At 36.5% G+C, this 7,938-nt stretch overlaps 1 pseudogene; it reads left to right on the top strand.

Moving 5' to 3' along the window:
• Positions 1 to 5,910: 5,910 nt before the first annotated feature.
• On the top strand, positions 5,911 to 6,949 carry LOC101580336 (annotated as a pseudogene).
• The last annotated feature ends 989 nt before the right edge of the window (positions 6,950 to 7,938 follow it).

Here is a 7,938-nt window from a genome sequence, read left to right on the forward strand (position 1 = left end):
GCTGGCATGTGGTGCTGGGGAATTGAACTGTGGTCCCTGTGCTTTGCTAAGCTTGTTCTAAGTAGGTGCTTTAGACCACTGAGCCATCTCATCAGCCCCCTAAAACATTTTTTTGAAGGACACTTTAAAATTATTTTGTATGTTGCAAATGACTTCTTTGAACACAATGTACACAGCACCACATCCACACACTTAGCAAAGTAAACTTAAAAACATCTTTATAAAAAATTTAGAGACTAGAAAATAAATAATACAATTGACAAGGAGACCCTCACTGTGCCAAGACCCTAAGAAAGATTAATCAAGACCTAACAACCATAGAGATCAGATTTTGATGAGTTGTGCTGTAGTTTGGCTCTTGAACAGTACTCAAAGGCCTGTATGTTAGAGCTGAGGTCCCCAGGGTGGCATTTTGGGAGAGCCTTTAGGTTCTGGGGCTTAGGTGAGATCTTTAAGGTACTGGAAGCAAAGGGACAATGGAAACTCAGCTTCCTCTCCTTTTCTTCTCTTTTAATTTCCTGGCCTTGAGGGGAGCAGTGTTGCCCCACTGTGTGCACTCCAGGATTGGCTACCTGGTTGTCTCAGGTCCACAGTGACCTGGTCAGTTATTCATGGGCAGAAACCTTTAAAACCCTGATCCAAAGGGCACCTTTTCTTTTTACAATGTGATCCCCTCACATGTGTGTTGTGGTACCAGCTAACCCAAACAGATGGATCTACCCGCTGACGTACCTGGGATACTGAGAGCACTGTGTGGTGATGGCTAAAATTCTAACAGCTTATAACATCAAATCTTGGCAATAATTGGAAGTAAATGCATTTCTAGTACATAGACAGGAAGAGTGTAAGATTGTATGACCACTCTGGAAAATTATCTGGCAGATTCTCACAGGATTAAATATGAATCTATTCTGTTATTTAGTAATTATGCATTTAGTTATTCAAGCAAGAGCCCTAAAAGTATATGTCCAGATAAGGACTGTTCACAGTTTTTTTAAAATCAGCTTTATGCATGGTAAATGCATGCACACAGCTGTTTTAAACTAGAAACAACCCACATGTCTGTAACGGGAAACTGAGTTTGAAAAACTTCATTATATTTACAAAATGGAGAATTACACATCAATTATTTTTTAAAGCAAAATAGGGAAGAACTTCTATTAACTTCAGAAATACATTTCACATGGAAGGAACAAGGACAGAAGCCAGCGTTTCGATTTATATGATAGTCGGAGCAGGTAAAACTGATGTTACATGTAAAAAACTGGGTCAGTCGGAGGCAGACAGGAAAGGACTTTCTAAATAACAGAACTGTTTTAGAACTGTAAATTATAGGAAATAAGTAACTCTTGACAGTGGTAGGGGACCTGAACTACTGTTTATGTCTGATTTGACTTTAGACAGGTCACTCAATCATTGACCTTGTGGATTCTTTTCTTTTCAATTACAAAGGTCTGAAAACCTGGACATTTCTAACGTTTTCAAACCTCACCTTTAGCCATCTCACTGACTTTCTGTCATACAGAAATAATTTAAGCTTCAAGGACACCCTAAAGTTTCTTCCTAAAACCGTTGTCTCAGTTACTTTTCTCTTGTTGCTGTGACAAATGCCCGCCACCCAAAATGAAGGAAGGAAAGGTTTATTTAGCTCACAGTTAGTGGGGGTTTCAGTCCATACTCCGCTGGCTCCAAGGATACCACAGCAGTTCATGGTGGGGTGGAGAACAGCAGAGGCAGAGGAGGAGCAGAGCTGTGGCGCAGATCAAACCTCTCTCTCTTCCTTCTACACTGACTGCGAGACAGTGGAGCAGCTGAGATGACCTGCTCACCCATCTATTCATTGCCCCCTAGGATTTTTGTCTGTGGAGTAGTGGCTCCAGACAGAGCCATTCAGGCAGTGTGAATGTAGAGCTCAAGTTTAACCAGTTGGATCACACCCTTTGTCTACCATCCAATCTCTCTCTCTCTCTCTCTCTCTCTCTCTCTCTCTCTCTCTCTCTCTCTCTCTCTCCTTGTCTTTGTATCTGTCTATCTATCTATTAATCATCTATCAACTTTTCTCAAAATATTTTGATGAAGTGAACACTTTTATCTGAACTCATTGAGTTTACTAAATGTTTCTGCTTATTTTTGCATTTTTTTCTTTGCTATTAAGAAACTCTTCATTCTCTTTTTAAAATCAAATGTCTGTATTTAAATGAAATGACTGTGGATTCCAATAGGAACTACTCTCTCTGCCTCTCCCTCATTCAACATAGAGCACAGTTTACACAATGGTCTTGAACAGTATTTGGGGCCTTACTCCATGCAGAGCAGAGTACCCTATTCTGTAAAGTGCTAATTTGTCTGATTTGTTACTTCTGGACAAGACCATTGCAGTTTACAAACTATTTCTATATGTATATCTTATTTGAGCAACACATTGGATATAAAATATATGCTTTCTGCTTTGGGATCTTTAAAAAGCCACTCAAAAACTTTGCACCCTTTCTCTTTAAAACAAAACCTTGATTCTTTATTCTTCCAATGAATATTTCAGTCTTAGAATCAACACTTTCCAAACTTCTATTCACCACTATACACATTTTTTTCCCTGCATTTTAGGGAAGGTCTACAGGTGTTCAGGGTCTCACTACTAGATTGGACTCGTAGTAATCCGCCTGTTTACAGTCTCCCGAGATATGGGATTACAGGCAAATGCCACCACACCCAGTCTCAATTGCCATCTCAGTGTGCCCCGGGGGCAGAGCCAGCACTGCTGACTCAGGAATTGAACCCTTGGCTCCTGCACCTGTTTGGTGGCACTTCAATCCACTGAGCTATTTGATCAGCCCCTGCACACATATTTTGAATGTATTAGTAAGTGAATGAATATTAGAATCAAAAAAATTCCTTCCTGTTTTCCAGTTCTAACTTTCAGTTCTATTTCTCTTGTTTCTTTGTTCTTCTCTTAATTTCCTAAACAAAAGTGAAGAAGATAAATGAAAGATACTGAAGCATAATCATCTCTTCCTTACTATCCAAACAAGAGACAATCATCTCCTCTACCTATAGGGCTTGTCAGTGTTCTTCAACTTCTTTTTTCCAATTAAACTTTTAAATATATATTATTTCATTGTTGACTTAATCAGAACTAAATTGAGAATCTGTTCTTCAATGACGAAAAACACTTTGAGAGAAAAACTTTTCCTCAAAACTCAGTTCCATTATTTATAATTAAGATATTAAGCTCTACACTTCATGGATATTTTGAAGATTAAGTAAAACAACTAGAGTGAAGACATCTAACTCAGTTCTTAATCTGTGGTGATACACACACTATTTTAATGTTTTACTTTTTAAAATTACCTTCTGTTTGACAAATGATGGTTTTGTAGCTCTTTAGGTGTCTGTCCTGAAGTTTTTTTTCACTTTTAATTAAACAGCATTTAAATATTGCCTTTCCTGGCCCTTGCATATTTTCTTTTATGTTGCTGCCCTACTGGACACCAGGTTATATTGTTTGTTATAGCAGACAGCTTTAAACACATTTACATGTTCAGTTTCTTTATTTTCTGGGTAATTTCATTATCTTGTTGATGCTAAATTGGAAAAATACTTTCCTTCCTTAATTTTGGTATATGTTATACTTTTTCAAGTAATTTTATTGAGAAACAAATAGCAATGAGACAGTTTCAAAGCCAATTACTAGCACAGTTTCAATAATAAATACACTGAATATTGTTGTCTTAGTGGTTATTCATTGTACAAGATGCAGACATGATATTCTGTCTACAAACACTAATAGAACAAATATCTCTATTCACTGAATTAAAAGAATGCAGATACATTATACTTTTGCATATATATTTGGATGGAAATTGGTGTGGTGGAAAGAAATGGAATGCAAATGCTAGTCAGAGAACTCATTTTATTTTATTTTATATGTATTTAGTACAGGGTCTACAGGGTCTACAAGGTCTCACTCCACAGATCAGATTCTTAGTGATCCTCCTGTTTTCAGCCTCCCAAGCACTGGGATTACAGGTGCGTGCCACCATGCCCAGTCTCAATCGCTGTCTCAGCATGCCACGGAGGGCATTCTGGGATCAAACGCTGGTCCCTGCTTCTGCCTAAGCAGGCGCATTGGTCTACTGAGTTATCTGGCCAGCCCTAGAATTCATTTTAGAGGTCCTAAATACTCAAAAAGTACTGTATACTGAGAGTGGAGCCTTCTGCTGCATGCTGACCTCAGCGACCTTCCTCACAGGCTTGTTCACTCTACCACCAACTCCTCATCGTTCTATTGTGCTCAGTGCCTCTGATCTGCACACGTTAGTTAATGACAAGAGCATCTGTTCACATATCTGGATTTCTTACCAATCTATTTGGTTATAAATTGACTCTCCACTATTTGTAAGTCCAGACTAAACAAACTTTTAAACAGATATTTCAGGGGAAAAAGCTGAAATGCATTTTTGATACAAAAAGTGTGGTCTTTGCACAAAATATTTTCTTTCTTTAGATCCTGTCTCACCTACAGACTCTGCAATGCTTGGTTTAAAAATCAAAAACCTCTATTAAGTGAATCTTTGGCTAAAGATTATTGGTATAAGGTATTTTATTTCATCTTGGCAATCATTGTTTCTGTTTAAACTGTGTTGAGATTTTCAACACATATTTGAATAATGTAACGTATTTTCATTTTCATTCTACCAGTTGTATATGTCTAAGAAATGAGGAATTTATAAAGATAATTCAGAAAAATAGTATACACTGGTAAATAATGAGAACAGTTTTAGAAATAAAAGGAAGTCAAGTTGATTTATTTTTTACTAACATTTTAAATTTGTAGATGTTAAACATACAGTGAAGAGAAATACTCATTTGTATGTAAATCGATGTAGTGTAGTAGGATAAGGTTATGTTCTAGTGTTATTTAATTTTTAAAACATGTTTGAAGAAACTACCTCATTGTACAACTTACAATTATGTAAAATCTGTTTTATTATAAATAATTCAGGATAAATGAGATATGCTAAAAAGAATCGGAGAAGGGTGGGGGTTACAACTTTAATTAAAAAGGAATCTTAACTATTGTAGGCAAAATAATTTTGGAGTGACATTCAGTTGGGATATATCAGGGTGCTGAAAGTGCTCCAGTGAGTTGGTTGTCAAGGCAACTCACAAGACTGGAATGAAAAGTACTCAGTGTATAATGTCGAAACAGTGATTTCTCTTTATTCTAGAAATTATTTATCATATGCTAGAAATAAAGTTTAGCAATTAGGATTGGAGCTTGCAGAACAAGACCTTACTTCTAATAATTAGGAATTAAGACTTAGAATGAAACTGTATCATTTAGCTTTACTGTGTATCTTTACCATTTTTAATCTCTGAGGAGCAGTGTCAGATTTCATTTCATTTCATTTTATTTTATTTTCTTCAGATTTGATTTTTTAAGTCTGAATAAGAGTTCGTGTGTGCACATAAGCTTTGTTTTATTTCATGGACAATATACATGAAAGGATAAGGTTTTCTTTCATGATAAGAACTCCAACGTTCACTCCAGTACTCCATTAACTAAAGGAAAAATTAAAACTTAGAATCTCTGTGTGTGTATACATCTGTGTATAAGAATTAGGTCTTTATTTTTAATGCTATAGATATGTATAAAAGGTGAAATGAATAATACAATGCACCCTTGAGTTTTCTCCACCACCTTTAAGGAATAAGTGTTGCCAGCATCAACTTAGCTGTGTTCTCTTTAGTTCTGCTGTATGTAACATGCATATTTAATCACATGGTTGCAGCTGATGCAAGAGCCTAGTGTGGTACTTGGAATAGTATCAGAAGGAGCAGCACTGACGCCAGGCCTGGGGCTCACCTGCCTCACTTCTTACCCATGCTGAGTCCAAGGGAGCTTCAGCCATGTCTGGGAACAAGATGATTTTTGATCCTACTATGAGCAAGAAGAAAAAGAAGAAGAAGCCTTGTATGTTAGATGAGGAAGGGGATGCCCAGGCAGAAGAAACCAGCCCTGAGAGACAAAAGAAGCAGATCCAGAACCAACTGAAGACAAAGATGTGGAAGCTGATGAACAGGATGCCAGGAAGAAAGATGCTTCTGATGATCTAGATGACCTGAATGTCTTTAATCAAAAGAAAAAGAAGAAAACAAAACAAAACAAAAAAAGATATTTGATATTGATGAAGTGAAGTGAGTATAAAGGATTTCAAGATTGAAAGTAACATCTAAGAGCCAGCTGAACCAGAGGATGACCTTGAGATTATGCTTGGCAATGAAAAGAAGAAAAAGGAGACTGTCACGTTCCCAGATGAGGATGAAATATTAGAAAAGATGAAACTTTAGAAGATAAAGACAGCAAAAAAGATGATGGCATTTCATTCAGTAACCAGACAGGCCCTGCTTGGGCAGGCTCAGAGAGGGACTACACATATGAAGAGCTACTGAAGTGAGTATTCAACATCATGAGGGAAAAGAATCCAGATACGGTTGCAGGAGAGAAAAGAAAATTTGTCATGAAACCTCCACAGATTTTTCTGAGTAGGAATCAAAAAAACTTTTTTTGTCACCTTTACAGGTATCTGAAAAACTATTGCATCATCAGTCCAAACATCTCCTTGTATTTTTCTTGGCAGAATTGGGTTCAAGTGGTTTTATAGATGACAATGACCAACTTGTAATCAAAGGAAGATTCTAACAGAAACAGATAGGAAATGTCTTAAGAAGATATTTGTTTCTCAATAAAATAAAAAAATGAAGATACATCAAGGAATATGTCATTTGCCACACCTGTCAATCACTGGATAGCAATCTGCAGAAGAACACCTGGCTCTGTTTCTTACGATGTGAAATTTGTCACTCTCGATGCTCTGTTGCTGGTATCAAAACTGGCTTCCAGGCTGTCATGGGCAAGTGAGCACAGCTCTTTGCTTTGGCTAACTAATTTGCTAATCACCACTGATTTTGCAAAGCCTGTTCTGAGGAATTGACTGCACAGTGTTACCATCAGAGTGGAGTTATCATTGTGTTAAAAACAAGATAAAAAAGCTGCCAAGTTCTTTGGTGAGTGGTTGGTTGATCTGAAATCCTTGTGATGCTCAAACCGTTGACACACTTATTGCCTACTTAACAGCTGTCAGAGAAACATCATGGGGTAAGGAGGTGCTTTTTAAAAATTGTTCATAGACTTCTGTAAAATGCAAGACAAATTGATGTTATTATAACAGTGAAAAAATAATATTATTGCTATTGTATTTTAACTATCAGAATTATATATTTTTGAAGCTTGCTTTTTACTTAACATTGTATTTCTGTGATATAGTCACATTGAACTGTACTTCAGTGTATTCATTATTCTGCAAAAGGAAGTCAAATTTTTTAATTTAGAAAATTACATGAACAAAAGAAAATTTTATTTTACTTTAATTTTTCCCAATTCTGCTAAATCTAAGTCTCTATTCACTTCTGTTTTACTGGCCATTTGCTTTCTTTCTCTATGAAGACTTGGCATTTCACCCCAGAAAGAATGACTACCAAGACGTCAACCAGTAACAAATGCTGGGGAAAGGAATCCTTCTCCACTGCTGGTGGGAGTGCAGATTGGTGCGACCTCTATGGAAATCAATGTACAGAATCCTCAAAAAACTAGGATTAGAGGTCACACTCAACCCAGCTATTCCCCTGATGGACATTTTTCCAAATGAACTTAAAGCATCAAATCACAACAATATATGTGCATCCATGTTTACAGCAGCAATTTGTCATAGCTAAATCTTTTTTTTATCACAATCATTTATTTTTTCTATTTCTTTTTTTTAGGGTTAAGTAGTTGTTTTCTTTTTTTTCAAAGTTTTATTGATAAACAGATAGCAATGAGACAGTTTCAAATCAAATCGGAAGTACAGTTTCAACAAATAATACACTACATATATT

Source organism: Octodon degus, unplaced genomic scaffold, assembly GCF_000260255.1.
Source record: "Octodon degus isolate 3935 unplaced genomic scaffold, OctDeg1.0 scaffold00046, whole genome shotgun sequence".
Classification (NCBI taxonomy): Eukaryota; Metazoa; Chordata; class Mammalia; order Rodentia; family Octodontidae; genus Octodon; species Octodon degus.